The 17,503-nt window shown below is 39.2% G+C and overlaps 1 protein-coding gene across 1 annotated transcript in view; it reads left to right on the plus strand.

Moving 5' to 3' along the window:
- Positions 1-17,503, plus strand: part of PIEZO1 (piezo type mechanosensitive ion channel component 1) — a 3,550,337-nt gene that overhangs the window by 3,103,586 nt on the left and 429,248 nt on the right. The window lies entirely within an intron of this gene.

Genomic DNA, 17,503 nt, shown 5'->3' on the forward strand with positions numbered 1-17,503 from the left:
TGAGATTATGATCAATGATCACGCCTAGCAGTTCAGTATGAGTTTCTGGGGAGATAATAGTCCCATCCCTGGACAAAATACTAAATGTTCTGGGTACTGTGGTTGATTTGTTTCAACTAAATAGCAGTAGTTTGGTTTTTTGGGGATTTAGTATTAGGTTTTTATTAAGAAACCAGGTTTTGATAGTTTGGAAGACTTTTTGGGTGTTGGTGTGGATTTCCTGGGGATCTCTGGCTGTAGAGACTAGTATTGAGTCATCAGCGTGTTGTATGACAGTTGCATCTTGACAGATCCTGTGAAGATTATTGGTGAAAATGGAGAATAGAAGGGGTCCTCGAATGTACCCTTGTGAGACTCCTGTGGTGATAGGTAGTAGTGAGGATAGGTTGTTGCCCCATCTAACTGCTTGCTGCCTTCCTTGTAGGTAATTCTGAAACCAGACCAATGCATGGGTACTAAGACCCAGGTCAGTAAGGGTTTGAAGTAGTTTAGGATGGTTAACCATATCAAAGGCCTTTGACAGGTCCAAATATATGGCAGATGTTAGATAGCCTTTGTGTTTGTTTTGGTTGATGAGGTTTGTGAAAGAAAGTAAAGCAGTGGTGCTGTGAGTAGGCCGAAATCCATGCTCGGTGGGAGAGAGAAGTTGGTTGGGAGTAAGTATGGCATGAATTGGTGATGCACACATTTTTCAAGTATTTTAGCTAGTGGAGACAGGATGGCAATGGGGCGATAGAGAGGTCAGTGGAAGTACTACTTTTGTGGCGGGGGATAACATAGGAGGTCTTTCAGATCGGTGAAATAGTGGCTTCTGAGAAGGATGGATACTGGGAAGGCAAGTTCATTGGCATCCAATTGGAGGTATTCAGCAGGGATGGCATCAGCTGCTAGTGTAGGAGGTTTAAGTTTGATTAGGAGTGTTTTGATATAGACTGTAGGGATGGGCTGAAATTGGAAGGTGGTAGTAGGCTTTTTTATAGGCTCAGGGCTATTTGTGGTGGATCTGGTCAGTTTTTGAACGAGGCTGGAGATAGTTTCTATAAAGCATTTGTTGACGGTATCTGGTATATTTCACTAGTGGAAGTAGGAGATGGGGTGGAAGGTTTGCCAGGGTGAAGTAGTTTATTCTTGCCCATAATGTTTTGGTGCCTGTTTTGTAGCTGTAGGAAATAATTTTTTATCTAGTAGGATTGCTTTTTTAGTATTTTTGGAATTGTTCCTTAGCTGCTGGAGTTTTAGTAGCTCTCCAGAGATTCTAAGCTTTGTTCCTTACTGGAATTTTATTTTTAGTTTCTTTGGTCATCCAGAGGGTTGTCTTCACTTTGAGTTTTGTAGTACGAGCTGGTGCATGGGCATTTAGGATTTTTAGAAAAGTATTATTGAAGTGGGTTACAGCTTCTTCTGGAGATAGTACTCTATGTTCCAGTTATGGTGTTTTAGTTCAAGTTTAAATTTGTTGGGGTTGAAGCTTTTTGTGACCATGGTTGTTTGTAATAAGGGAGTAAAGTAGTTCTGGTTCTTGAATTTTAGTAGGAAGGTTGGTTGGCAGTCACTGAGTGTGTCAGGAAGAACGCCTGTTTGGTAAGAGGTGTTGGACTTATTTAGTAGGATCCAGTCTAGAAGTCTTTCTTTGTTTCCTGCATTCTTAATTAGTGTTAGATTGGATGACTTGAGAATAGCTGTACAGGTTGATATGATTAGTGGGGTTTCTGGCAGAGCATGTGTTCCAGTCAATATTGAAATCACCAATATATATATATATATATATATATATATCACCATCATAGTTAACTGGGGCAAGTTCTGGCCTGCCCATTGTAAGAAGGTTTCAAGGGTAGGGATATTATTACCTGGTGGTATGTAGCCAGTGATAATATTGATTGATTTTTTGATGCTAAGTTTGATTTTAGCTAGGAGGAGTTCTGTGTTATTAAAGGGTGGGTTTTGAAGATTGATGCTGGTAATGTTTAAGTTATTTTATAGAATAATGCTTCCCTCCCCCTTTTTTATGCAGTCTGTCGTGATGCAAGACATTGTATCCAGTAGGGAGGAACCCGTTGTCAGATGTCGTGGGCTTTAACCAGGTTTCAGTAAGGCATAAGTATATCAGGGGAATAGGTGGATATCAAAGCATGCAGTGTACTTTATTGTTAATGCTATGACTATTTAAGGTCAGGATTAATAGGCTGTTTTTTGGTCTAGTAATGGGTAGATGGCTAGAGGAGAGGGATTAGTTAACTGTTGGTGTTTATATTGTGTTAAGCCCTGGATTTGGGTGTATGTCTCCTGCCAGAATCAGCTGGCAATTTATGTGGTTAGAGAGTTTTGTGAGTTTAGGTAGGTTGGTAATATGTTTGATTGTAGTAGGTGCCTTAGGAGTGGTTGAGAGGAGTCTGATTGGCTTAAGTGCTATAGTGGTGTGATGGTATAGGCTTGAGGATATGTGTAGGCTATAGTAAGGAGTTTGAGGGTAATGCATGGATGTATGTTTTGTTGAGGCCATATAAGTAGCTGTAAGTGTGGTGAAGTAAGAGGTGTGATAGTGTGTTAATGTTAGCATAAGGAGGATGAATATATTACTCATGAGGACTGTGGCTAGCTTGTGATCCTGTGAGGGTGTCATGTTTGTAGGTTGGGGGGGGTGGGGACGGGTTAGATGTAGGATAGGTTAATGTAAGGTCTACTTTGTGATTGGCTGAAATATTGGTGGGAGGAGTATGTGAAGTATAAGAGTAGAGGTAGTGGAGGCAGGTGGAAATTGGGGGCAGGGTAGGGGAGTGGAGTGAGCCCGAAGGGCAAACTGAGTGGGCAGAAATGACAAGACCGTCAACAATCAAAGATCTATCAACAACAGTGTAATGCTATATGGACAAGCCACAGGTTAGTGCACAAATACTGTTCAAGTAAGTTTTTATAGAAAATAAAATACTGGAGCAATAATAAGTAAAGGAAGCACAAGCTTTAAAGAAAAAGGTCAGTATAACAGACATTGAAAAGGAGGGACCAGAAACCCTAGCATTTGGCACCAGCGCACACTCTTAAGTAATGTAACAACAGACTATTTAATAACATCCATGAGTATGATGCCTAAATGTCCTGATGACATACTCAGGCAGGCTGAATAACTGCTGTTTTGGATGCTGCAGATGTAAATAAGGTGAGCGATGGCTGATTGTGAAAATAGCAAGCTGATTAGATGTAAATGATGCCGGGTGTAAGAGAGAGTGTTCACACTGACATAAAATTGTTTAGTCTTGATGTGATGGAACTTCACGTTTAACTCCATTACAGTGTTTTTTGATAACAGCATTCTGATTTATGTGCTCGAGATGACCCTCAAGCTGTTTTTGAACTGCCTTGTCTTCCCTATTTAAAAGGACATAAAGGTGCACAACATACTATTAAAGTTTAAGGGTGATTTACTACAAACAGTGTTGATTTTACTGGGTGGCAGTAAGGATGATGTTTTTGAATCAGCCCTGTATGGAATCCCTAGGAGTAATCTAGAAATGCTAATGTCTTGCTTAAAGGACTAATCTCTTTTTATTGGGATTAGTGATTTGATTATATTTAGGGATCTAAATTTACCAAAAAGGGAGTAGTGGAAATATAAAAATAGAAGATTGTATTTGATTAATTCATAGAATTTACTAGTTTGTGACTATTTATAGTCCAAGTGTCTAGTACAGAAATGATACTGGGTATGATTTTGCTTAATCCTAATTAACTGGTCCTCTGAGTACATTGTTTTAACCCCCCCCCCCCCACATACACACATCTCACCTCATGATATGACCAAAATTGCATTGAGACTAACTACTCAGGCAGGTCTGTTCTTTGGAGTAATTAAGAACTAAATAGTAAATTTACATATATGTGAAACAAGGAAGATTATGCGACTATATCTTCAGAATTAAGTAGTCAGGACTGGTATAATGACTTACCTGCTGTTGTCCTAGATGATGCCTAGGAGATTTTAAAGTAAAACTGTTGGTATTGAGAGAACTACTTGTGTACCCAAAGTGCAGGCTAGAGATGAAAAACATACCTAAAAAACAAAAGTTCTATTAGTAAAGATTTGATGAGGTTAAGACACGGGAAAAACAAACTTTATAAGAAATGGAACATTGTGGTGATGATGATGATGATGATTAAGTGAGAATTTAAAATGATGAATACACAGGTGAGAAGGATGATATCCAAAGAGAACAGGAACTTAAGTTGATTGTGCAGGTCTTGGAAAACAAAAAGTATTTCTGCCACTGTTATGGTAATTTAAGAGAGAGTAAAAAAAAAAAAAAGATGACACTAAGTTAACCACAGATTCTGGGAGGGATTCTAGAGAGCTGGAAATGCTAGACAGGTTTAGTAACCGATTTTATCGTAAACTAACATCTAGTGACCAATCCTTTAAAATTTTAGTCTTGAGTTACATCACGTAGGAAGATTAGGGAAAAGCAAAAAAGATAATTAAAGTTCTTAGATCTTTAAAGAAAAAGAAAACCTATGGGCATGGCGAGATTGCAAATGTTGAACTCAGACAGACCAATGAGGATGTTTCCTCTGAGACTAGGTTATTTATTCAGTATACTACTGAAGGAATGTAAGGTAATATGGCAGTGGCACAACAGGTAGCGCACACTACTTTGGTGCAGAAGACTGTGGATTTTATTCCCACACCAACTAGATGGATTGCTGACACTGCTTTGCAGCATAAGGGGAGTACTGCACTTCTGAATGTGTCATCCTTCAGATGATTAATTAAACCAAGGCCCCATCTGCCTTAGTTGGTGTTAGCTCAGGTGGATGTAAAAGGTCCCACAGCACCTGTTGAAAAGAGTTGAGGTTCTTTATTTAAAACATTATTTACAATAATATTTGTTGTGTAGATAGTGGACAATTTTCCATTCCTTCCAGGTATTGTCATACAATCGCAACTATCTTCATTTTCATTATTACGTTAAACTCCTCCCTTAATTATCTTTATTAGACCTCTACTTCTTTTTGCACAACCACCATTTTTTTTAATTACTGCTAGCCTTCATTTACTATTACACATGATTTATTTTTTCTTTCATTCCAAATGGTCCACACAACATAAAATAATCTGATTTTACTAACATATTACTTATTTTTATGGCTAATATATCCACACATAATCGTATCCATATTTATTTAATTTTTGTCCTTTGTATTTTCATAGAACTTTTCTTCACATATTTTTTCCCACAATTTTGCAACCCTTATACATTGTAAGAAAACATGTTCTGCAGTTTCTTCATTGCCACAATATAAACAAACTCTTACACTGATTTGTCTATATGGCATATTTCCTTTTACTGGTAATTTATTAATCAGTAATATCTGAAAAAATCTTGACATTCTATTTGCTTATTACAAATGCTTTTTGTACTTTTATAGCTTTAACTTTTTCATTTGCTAGCTCAAAACAAGGATTAACATAATAATATTGTATCATGATATTTTTATACCACACATTCCTCTCTTTTTCTATTTCAATTTTTATTTTCCAGAAATTAATTTTTTTCTTGGCGACTTCTCATTTCTTAATTTTAACATTCCTTTCCTCTTTTGAAATGTTTAACATATCCCAGAGTCACTAATATTTGTACTTTAGTAAATTTACTTCTAACTTGTCATTTTATCATTTATCCAAAACAAAACTTTATGCAACTTCAAAGAAGCAACATAAACAATTGAGTTTATTAACTCTAAACCTCCATTTTCTTTATTCATATACGAGTTATTCTTTCTTCACTGGATTCAGTTTCAGACCGCATATAAAAGAGAAAAAATCTTGTATTTCTTTTCATAGATTATTGACAACCTGTGAACAGTAGCTAAATATGCAGTCTTTCCCATTATAACCAAATTGATCAAATAAACAATTTTTATTAAACAGTAGTTTGTATGTTTCTTTTAAAAACAAAGCTCCTTTATTTCATCTATTATCCCATTCCATTGTTCTTCACTTACATTTTTAGCACCAAATCTTATTCCTAACATAGAGATTTCTTTCACTGAAAAAGATACTTCTCCTATCTTTACTATATCATCCAGTCTTTTACTTTTTCTGTTTTTAAACTCATGCTTATTTAAATATTGATGTACATAATATATAACTTCTTTCCTACAAACTTGTTTTCTTTTTCTCAATATAATATCATCTGCATAAATAAACATAGCTGGAATTTTTATGTCTTCATTATTAGTATAAACAGCACCTTTCATATGCAAATTTACACCTCTAACTAATACATTTGTAACTAATGCAAATAGTATGCCACTCATAGGACATCCCTGATGTTTGCCATTCTTTGTATCCATTTCTTTGCTTAACATTCCATTCACTGAAATTTTTGCTTTTTTGTATGCAGTACAACATACATTCTTAATTTTCTCTCTGATATTCTCGTCCATAATTGCCCACAAAAGGTCATGTTGTACTATATCAGATGCTTTATTTAAATCTCATATCATGATCTTGATCTCTGCAGTCTTGTTTATAATATCATGCATAATTTCCCATACTATTAATAATACCTGACATAATTTCCCTTTAAGATGGATATCCTATTTTCCATAATATGTTTCATTTTATTTTCCATTCTCTTCTGAATTATTTTCATAAAAAAATGTATCTACGTTGTTCAATACTATAGGTCTCCAGTTTTCAATTTTATTTTTATCTTCTTGTTTCCATAAAAAATAAGTGTACCACTGCATACATTTTTGTACATAAAGCCTTCATTTAACCACTCATTCATAGCTTTTAAGAAGTGTTTTTTCTGCCAATTCATAAATTTCTTATAAAATTGGTATCCTATTTTATCTGGTCCTGATTAACTTGTCCACGGACCTTATCTAATTCATAAGAAATCTTATTTTTCAATTCTTTATTTTATTGTTCTGTTAATTTTTTTTAACATGATATGAGATGATCTCATCTTTCCTCTATCATCTTTCATTTCTTTCATTGTACTTGTATTTTCTTTAACTATGCTACTCAAATTACCTGATACCTTTTCTCTTTTACCTTGTAATGTAATATCTTTGCTTAAATAGTAATTCTTAAATTTTTTCTTCATTCTTGTCATAAATTCTCCATTCTATCGCAATTATATTGTCTATCATTCCTTCCCGAACCCTTTAAAGCATTATACACTTTCTTTTATCATTTTTTCCTACTTTTCTTGCATCTGACTGCCTGTGCTGTAAAACATGATTCAGATCATTTTGAAATTGTTCAGATGTACTGGTAAAGTCTCTGTGCTAGTACATGCCAGTTCATGCTGCCTTAATTTTCCTATAACCAAACTCTTCTATGAATTGAAAAAAATTGAATTTTATAGGCTCTGTATATTTTCATTTCATTTCACTACTTGCTTGGTAGTCAAGTTGAAGATTATTAAAATGTGCATGTTTTTAATTATTTAAAAGCAAGCATAATATTGTACTAATTAACACCATGCAGAAAAGGAGGTAGGGTTGGGACACTTATGATTAGCTACGTAAAATGTGTGACTTTTCCAGTTCTCCAGTGTAGAAAATTAAGTTGCCACATTTCTTGAATGTTAAGAAACATTGACATTTTAGGTTGGTCAAAAGAGGAGCAGACTGTTACCATTATTTTCTAAAGTGTTGCTATTTGCAAATTAACATGATCTGATGCTATCTGTGTCGTCATTCCTCAAAGATGGGTCTTAGATCTGACCTAAGATCCAAGTTGGCAACTTCTCAGACAGATCCAGAGCTTAAGTTCCTCCCCTTCTCATAATCTCTTGCTGCCTTCTAACCCTCATTATCTCATTTGCCACTGAATTGCTCCAGATGTGGTCCAGGCTCAAGCATAGGAACTAGAGATAAGTGCTGTTTTTTTTTTGGATTCCTTTCCTGCCCTTCCTCCTTTTTGGGTGTTGTTTCTACCTTTTACTATCATTAGTCTAGTTTAATTCCTCCTTTCCCTGTTAGAACCTAGTTTTTGGTGTAGGTTGGTTCACCCTTCCCCCTCCTAGTGCGTGGTGCTTCACACCTTTTTCTTGTAACTGGTCTTTTTTTCTCAAAAAAAAAAAAAAAAAAAGAACTCCTTTCCTTTTCTGTGTGTGGGTGGGTACTGCAGTTAGGATGGCTGAAAAGCCTTCAGGTTTTAAAGGTGCTCTTTGCGCGGTCGGAAGATACCATGCTCTGACTCGCACTAGGAGTGTGTTTACAGTTTAGGGTTGATGCACCTGGATGTTCTATGTAGCATTTGTGGTCCATTCAACCCCAGGGCCCTCATAGAGTGCCACAACAAACTTTTGCTAAAAGGTTTGGACCAGGGTGATCCTCTGCCTTCGAACCCCCCCCCCCCCATTCCAGGCCCTCACAGGAGCCTAAGAAGAGGCCTCCTCCTCCTTCTGGAGGGTCCTCTTCTTCTCTTCCAAAAAAGCTGAGGCTGTCTGATCGCAGATGCCCGGATCCTAGCCCATCCTCTTCGGCTTTGGATTCGAGGTCTGTCATTCCGAGAGTTCTGGATCAGACTGTCAATTCCAAGACCTTGGCAGATCGAAAGCCTTCATATCCGAGTAGAAACTGGCTGTCCCCAGATCCAACCAGTTTGACGGATATGTCCGATACAGCTTCCAAAGCTTTGGACCCTACCAGGTTATATCCTACAGTTCTGTCAGATCCTATTGTTATTGAAGGTTCCTCTTTGGAGTCCTTCAGGAGGTCGGATCGGACTCCTCAGAGCTGATCTCCTTCTCAATCCCATTGAACTGCGGGATCCAAGGGTGGATCTCCAGAAAGATCTGACCACTCTTCAGCTTCTTCCAGATCCTTGAAGTCTCTTTCCATTGGACATGGATAGGATGATAAGTTTGCTCAAGGCCCAAATCGAGTTAGGCTTGCTGCCATCCCCTGCCCATGTGGGTAGGGGACCCTCCCCATCCACAGGTCTCTACTCTCCTCTTCCAATCCAACAGGTTTTAGAATGTCAGGACTAGGAGATTTCTAGTGAGAGGCCAATGATGTTGGGTAAACCCCCCCCCCTCTCAACACCGTCAGGGTCCCTGGCTGGCTTTGTTCTGCAGCTCTTGGACCAGAGTGGGCCTTGTCACCAAGGTGTCCTTGCGAGTTCCCTGGGGGTGGGTTCGGGTCTTAATTTTTTGGACTGTTCCCTTGCTGCTGGGGATGGGGGGGCTTCATCCACTCTGTCGCCTTCCGGGAGGTAAACAGGACCTTCTCTATTTTGGCAGTTACCTCTCATTCTTCTCAAGGTCCTCCCCCAGCCTTTCTTGGGATTGGGTGCTGAGGCCTCATCATCCATACAGGGTCAGCCCTCCTGCGAGTGCCTTCAGATAGCCACTGCCCCACTTGGAGTACCTATCTCTTCTGAGTCCTTCCATGAGCCCACCGGGGAGGAACCCCTTCTGAAGAGAACATATAAGAGGAGCACTTGGACTCTCCCAGAGACATCCTCACTGAATACATAGATTTTAAGGAGGGAGACAGGTTCCCCCAGACTTCTGCCTGAGGAGGTTTCTATCAGGGACTTCCTGGAAGTTCTGAAACAGAGAGACAGTCTTCGCTATCCCCATCTTCAGAGGAATCCATGTTCCTGAAGGCATTTGGGATGGGCCCTTCTTTTTCTTGGGCTTCCCACCATGCTGATGAGCTTGTGGAGCTCATCACCAGCAGGGCTTGGAAGGACTCAAACATGATGGAACCTGTCCCTAAGAAAGCAGATAAGTTCCTCAGTCCTCCTAAGGATAGGTCTTTTTGGAGCAAAGGGATTCCTGTCGATGCCATAGTGGTGGCTGCTCCTACTAAGAAGGAGCTAGCTGAGCAAAGCTCTTCCCCTGAACAGAGAGTCCCGGGTGAGTGACCATTTTGGAAAGCGTTTGTTTGCCTCAGCTACTTTTGGTCTGAGAGGAACTAATTACTTGGCCCACTTTACCTGGCCTCAGAGGGATTTGGTTTCAGAGCTTACCACTTCCCTGTCAGAGTTATGGCCACCACAGAGCCTCAAGTTAGTCTCTCTAAGGTTGTCCACTCTCACTTCTTTAGTCAATGTTTTGATGAGGTTGATCTCCAATACTGCGGAGGCCACCTCTCAAGAGGCAGGCACTGGCATTGCTACCTGACAGCATGCCTAACTTTGCCTTTGCAGGTTTGCAGAACACTTTAAGGCATATTTCACTCACACCATCTTTGATGGTTCTACTTTGTTTGGACCGTCTGCTAAGGAAACTTTGACCTGCAGCGAGCAGAAAGGCAAGACTCTTTCCGCTGTAGGGATCAAGTTTTCTACTCCCCAGAAGTCTTTTTCTAAGACCCATTGAGGAAGTAAGGAGCTTTGGTTCCAGAGGACTCATTCCTCTTTTCAAGATGCTCCCCAGGAATCCTCTTTCACAGGCTGGAGCAGGGAATTCAATTGTAGATGCCACTCTAGGTGCAGAGGGGGTCCACAAAACCAGGCTTCCTAGAGCCGTTCTTGGAAGAAACCCTTCCAGCGCTCGTGAAGCACTGTGCCTGACTGTCCTGCCCTGGAGGCAGTCAGGGGTCATCTTTCCCTTCACCCACTAGCCTGGACAAGTCTCACCTCTGATAAATGGGTGCTAAAAATTATTTCCAGGGGTTACTTCATTCCCTTTTCTCAGCCCCCTCCAATTCGGAAATTTCTCTCAGACATACCACCCTGCCAAAGGGAGTTGGCCTATCTCAAGGTACAAGACCCCCTTCGAAAAAGAGCCATTCAAGAGGTCCCAACAGGACAACAAGGGTCCTAAACTTACTGTCACTTCTTTTTGGTGCCAGAAAAGACCGGGGACCTGTGTCCAATTCTTGACCTCAGCAAGCTAAACCTTTCTGTCAATAAGTCCAACTTCCAGATGGTCACTTTACAGTCCATTCTGCCTGTCTTGCACAAGGACAATTGGATGTGCTTAGTGGATCTCAAGGATGTGTACTATCATATAAAGATTGACAGATGCTCCAGGAGACATGCTTTCAGTTAGGGGCCAATCGTTATCAGTTCAGAACCCTATCCTTTGGACTCGACACAACCCCCCCCCCCCCTCAGATGTTTACCAAATATATGGCAGTGGTGGCAGTTCATCTCTGGCTGCAATTTTTCCAAGTGTTTCCATACCTGGACGATTGGCTTCTCATGGCTGCCATGAGGAATTGACTAACACTGGTGACCAGGTGTGTCTTCAGTCTTTTCCAGAATCTAGGCATCACAGTGAATCTTCCCAATTCAGTCTAGTTCTGAGCCAAAACCTGGAATTAATAGGAGTCCTGCTGGACACTGTATCAGCGACTGCAGCACTGCCTTCCCACAGGGTCCAACTGATTCGAGATCAAGCCTCTCTTTTGTTGGATCCAGCACGCCTGCCTGTTCATTTGATTCTCAAAAAGCTATGTTCTGTGGTGGCTGTCATTCAACTGGTGCCTGTCATGAGGTGTCATATGCAAGTTCTCCAGTGGGCCCTGGCAGTCCAGTGATCCATTCTGTCTCAGCCCATGTCTATGACAATAAAGCTGGTGTGCAAGAATCATCTTGCTTAGTGGCTTTAGTGTCAGGACCTATTTGTAGGCAGGCCATTTTGTCTCCCCCTCCCCCGCCCAAGGCCACAGTGACCACGGATGCCTCCCTTTTGGGGTGGGATGGGACATTTTCAGGGCAGGATGGTTCAAAGCACGTAGTCCCTCATAGAGACCAAATTGCACATAAATGTTCTGGAGATGAGAGCAGTCCTTCTAATGTTGCAAGCCTTTCAGGAATGCCTCCCTCTGGGGACAATAGCAATTCAGACGGACAACATGGCAGTTGTCTGGTGTATCAACAAGCAAGTCTCATCTTCTGTGCAGAGAGGCCATGAGTGTGTGGGTATGGGCAATGTCTTCCAGGCACTTTCTTTTTGCAGCTCAGATACCCGGGAATTCCAATGTGCTGGCTGACAAACTCAGCAGGTTCATCTTGAGTCCTCATGAGTGATCCCTGAGTCCATCAGTGGCAAGGCAAGTCTTTGACCATTGGGGTCGACTGTGCTGTGAACTTTTTGCTTCCCCAGTCAACCACAAATGCAGCAGTTACTTTGCCCTGATCCCCCCCATCAGTGGAATCACCCAGGGGCGCTCTTGTTCACGATTGGCCTCCGGGTCTCCTCTATGCTTACCCTTCTGTTCCCTTAATACCCTAAGTCTTACAGAAAGCTCTTCACCTGAAGACCTCTGTCATCTTCATTGCCCCTTTCTGGCCTTGTCAGGTGTGTTTCTCCTTCCTAAGGTCTCGTCTCAAGTATCCACCTTGGATACTGGATCCCATTCTGGATCTCATTTCCCAATCTCCGGACCCTTCATCTAACTGCATGGTTTCGCCAGTTGGAGTAATCCTTTCACAGTCCAGGCTTCTTTCCCTGGTGAGAAGCATTATTTTGGCTTTTTAAAAAGCCATCTACAAACAATGTATATTCCAGTAAATGGAAAAGGGTTTCCATATGGGCCAGACAACGGAATCTAGACCCCTTTTTCAACTCCTATTCCTGATATTTTTCTCTTCGTCTTCCCTTTTTCAGGATGGGGTGAATTTTTTTACCATTAAGCTCCAGTTGGCTGCCATCATTAATTTCCATATCGACGATTAGCCTACCTTTTCTTCCAAATGGTGCAAAGCCTTTCTGAAAGGAGTTTTTCTTCTTAGACCTCCTATTAAAGATCCATCCCGTCCATGTGATTTGACTTTGGTGCTGCAGTCCCTATTGCAAAAACCTTTTGAACCAGCTGGTTCATGGGATATTAAATTCCTTTCCTCGAAGATGGCTTTAGAAGACGCCATTACTTCTGCCAAGAGGGTCTCTGAACTTCAGGCTCTGTGCATTAAGCCACCGTTCATGATCTTTCATAAGGACAAGGTGTCTCTTAGAACAAATCCTTCCTTTCTCCCTAAAGTGGCCTCTGAAGCTAATCTCAATCAGTCGATTCAGCTACTGGTCTTTTTCCCTAATTACTCCAATAAAGGAGAATATATCTTGCATTGTTTAGTTGTCCACAGGCAATTGTGTTTTTATTTAAAAATAACTGAGGAGTTTAGAAAGTCAGAGCAACTCTTTGTGGCTTTCTCAGAACAGAACGGGCCAGGCAGTTTCCAAAGGGAAGGGATTATTTCCAGGTGGATTGCTAGTTGTATTTCCTTCATTTATGCTAGTTGGCATTTAGAAATATTCAGTCCAGTTAAGGCCCACTCTACTAGGTCTGTTGCTGTGTCATCAGTGTTTTTGGCTAGACTTTCCCTTGATGAGATTTGTGCTGCTGCAATTTGGTCTAATCCACACACTTTCAATTTGCACTACAAATTGGACGTAGTATGTAGGAAGATGGCTTTGTTTAGTTCCTCCATGCTCCGGCATAATCCTCTTTGAGGCCAACCTAGTGTACATAGTGGCTGGGGACTCTGACCCATCTGTGAGGAGCAATGACACGTATAACATCAGATAAAGATTTATGTACTTGCCATAACTTGGCATCAGTGCTATTCAGTGCCATTATTTATCACATTCCTGCCCTCCTTCCCCCTTCCTACTTGGGGTTCTGGCAAACTGGCTTTCATTTTGTGAGATGTTTTTGGTTTCTGCATTTCAGCTAATTTAGCAAACTCGGTCTGAGGGTTAGAAGGTAGCAATGGATTATAGGAAGGGGAGGAGCTTGAGCTCTGGAGCTCTCTGAGAAGTTGCCGGCTTGGATCCAAGATTGGATCCAAGACCCATCTGTGACACCTAATGCTACTGAATAGCACAAATGCCAAGTTATGGGAAGTACATAACTCTTTTTATGTTCTAGTGCTTGCTTTTTTGCAGAACTTGGATAAAAATAAATCAAAATAAAATCCTTTCCAACACAGAAAAATGTTACAAACTACTACTAAAGGTGTAGTGGTGCCATTTTCCAAGTCAAGTGATGTCCTCCTGTGTGACTGTTATAGAGAAATAATAGACCTACCAGAGTTTGGATAGGTTCTGCACCTGAGCATCAGGCATCTGAACACTTGAGGAGTCCTGGTATTTCCTTAGAGCTTCCACTCACACACAGAGTGATTGTTGCTTAATTAATGCCTCCAAAATGAGGCAGCACAATAGTACAGAGGTTAAAATTGTTGCTTACACTGCTCTTGCCTGTAGTTCAGTTCTTAGTTCTGATGCCTTGTATATAGACTATGTATATCTTACCTCAGTTTATGTGGATTTTTGCTGAGTGCTCTGGTTTCTTCCTGTGCACCAAGGATGTCCCATAATTAAACTAAACCCCCTCCCCCACTGCCTGTAGGTATGCATGCTGGCAACCCTGTTCAGCATTAATTTCACTGTATTGTGCAGTGACCTTAAACTGGATCAACAGTAATTAATAAAGGAATGAATGACTGTTCCAAAATGTTTCATAATATTTAACATGTTTTGTCAACCACATGCAGTTGCTGAAAAAAAAAGAATCACCATTACATTTTACCAAATCAGAAATAACTGATAACTGTAATCCAGTGTTCTTTACTTCTAACACTTCCAGAATTTAACTCAGCAGCAGCAAATATTTTAAAACAACACTTATAAGCCAAGGCATCTTATTTTTACTCTCTTATATATATCTTCTGAATGTTCTCATTCTTTAGAACTTTATCACTCATCTTGTAACATATTGTATTTATTCTTTTTTCAGTTCACATGTCCCTTTTTCCTCCTGCTTGAATTTACTATTCGTACTGTAGTTACTCTTTTATAAAAATGTAAAATGTTTACAAACTATTCTTTATTTTCTGCAACTTTTCAGTCTCCACCATTTATCTTGCTCATCTTTTACAGTTCGTACAATTGCTGGGGTCTACTTCACGTTGTCGTAAGCTGACAATATAGAGTCTGATATTGTCAGCACGACAATATCGAAAGTGAAGAACATTGTGCAAGTAAATGGAAATCTCCATAAGGGGAGATTTCCGTTTACCTCAATGTAGTGCAGTCTCGGAGTTGGTATATTTAAGTAGGGGTGTGTGTGGGGGGGTGCAGGGTGGCTTGCCCCCCTGCCTACGCCATTTAGTTTTTTTTTTTATGTTATGCGATGTTTTACTTAATCGATCAATAAAGTTCGACCTTTATTGATTCGATTAAGTATACTTTCGATAATATAATATAGACGCCAATTGCTGAAATGTTCTTTAAACTTTCTTCTTGCACTGTTTCCACCTGTTTCATTCTTCACATTGTCTTTTTCACCACACAAAATTACAGAGTTTCTCAAGTATCTTGTTTTTGTTATATTTAAAAACGGTCTTAAGCAGCCCCATCCTAACATTTGTGAAGACTATGCCCAAATTACAAACAAAAGTTATATTGCATTTTATATTCCCATTGTCTGTTACATGTCTGATATGACCAAGTAAGTACATTTAACTGCAATACAGTCAGAGGTCAAATGCCCAATTTACCCAAACTTAAAACACATTTTTGCATACCCCAATTAAAAACAATGTCCTCTTTCTTTACCATATGAGTAATAATTCTCAAATTTCATTTTTGTTGTTCTCTAGTTTTATCAAAAACCTTCATCCTCCACTCTACATACACATTATCAAAGTCTGTGTCAGGGTCAACTATCAGCATTCTTTCCTATTTTAATGAAATTTAGATGATGTTCACATACCTTGTCTTGTTTCTAAAAAAATGCGTAATTTTATATTTATTGATTTATTTGGGGAATCAAAACAACTATAGAAACACTGAATGCAGAGACTCCGACTTTAAGTCATACAATAATAAGTCAGACAAAGCCACGACTCTCTCTAAGGATTAGCACTTTTGTTTTTAATAATAAAAACTTCTTCAGATAAAAAATGTACAGTTCCAAACAATTTAAATGGCATTGCTTATCGTATTAAACAATCATGTGACTGCCAAGCCCCCACACAAATTTAACAAATCAAAATAATCCTTTGGTTTCAATAACCAGTCCTCACCAAGCAGTACTACTACTTAATAATGACACCCAGAATGTTTATGCAATAAAAAAACAAAAAAACTATCATCAACTTCATTTTAAAACACACATTCCTTACAGCTATATTTTGAACAACAAATCCAAAAGGTACTTTAAACATCAAACTCGTTTTAAAAAAAAATGAAACGTTTTTTAACAATGTTGTGTTTTTACTTTCGAAAATGACCAAATGCCTTCCAAATCCCCAGGAAGGATTGATCAACCAAGAAACTGTATTATTTCAAATGGCCAATCATACAACTTGAAAGGGTTAGCAAATCAAAAAAAACAGGTTGCTGTTAAACAATCATCTCCAAAGAGACTACAAGCTAAAAAATACACCAATTTCATTTATGCAGTAGAAAAATATTATACATTCAGCATTTCTGTAGTTCTTTTCAGTCTAACACAATCAGGGTTTCTGCATTCAGCGTTTTTATAGTTGTTTTTTTTTCAGTCTGTTTTTGCTTTATTTTTACCTTATTTGGCGAATAGCCAAGGAAGGGAATGTAAAAAGAGATCCATCAGTAAATGATTCTTTAGTCAAGGCTATCCTTCTCAGTACAGTTGTAGACCTTCTATAATTTGAAATCAAGTTCAGATACTACTTTTGCTGAGGTTGGAATACAAGCTTAGAAATTCTATAACTTCAGTTTTACAGCAGTTGATTTTTTTATTAAAAAGAAAAATGACCAAAACAGTTTGTAAACCTGTTGCTTATTTATATGCACATCATTCACTTGATTTATTAACAGTAATATTACTAAAGAATGCTAGCTGCTGCTTTTTACTAATTGAGCAAAGGATTTGTTTTTTTCTCAATCCCATATAACTTCACTGTTCTTTTTCCCACTTGCATCTTACAAGTCTGTCTCAGAATCTCTTCTTTTCCTGAAACCACATTCATATTCCAGCCTTTAACATTCACCTGTCTTGTTGCAGAAGTAACTTTTCATGGTGCGTAGCCTTTTGATATGATGAACAAAGAATTTAAGTTGTATCCAGATAAAGTCCTTGATTGCCATTATACCTTTCAGGGAGTGCTCAAAACAATGTTAACATCAGATTATAACTCTGAATACCAGAACCATTCAGAGTTTTCTTTCCTCTGCTTTCTCGAATACTCGTGTCTTCAGCGGTATACTAGTTCTTTGTGCATTTTTTGTCACATCAGGGGAAGCCATTCCAGGAGGAAGTAGAAGAATTTCCCTGGTGTATTCCTTTATGCCTTGGCAGTAAGTGGATATCCCCTGTTGCAGCAATCATCCAGAATGTTACACAGTTCACCCAACTAGCGAAAGAGATGTAGTTTCAACATGCAGTTTTAAGCTGATTATCCTATCAGTATATTTTCTGCATTTTATTTTATCAAAACAGAATAGGTCATGGCTTTGGAAGTGCAGAAGAAGTCTGCATTGTTGCTTTTCTGTTTCTTGCTAAAAATTATTTTGTCTACATCCTTTTGAATTGTATATTATTT

The sequence above is a fragment of the Protopterus annectens genome, chromosome 8.part1 (genome assembly GCF_019279795.1).
Source record: "Protopterus annectens isolate FY-2018-M chromosome 8.part1, PAN1.0, whole genome shotgun sequence".
Classification (NCBI taxonomy): Eukaryota; Metazoa; Chordata; order Ceratodontiformes; family Protopteridae; genus Protopterus; species Protopterus annectens.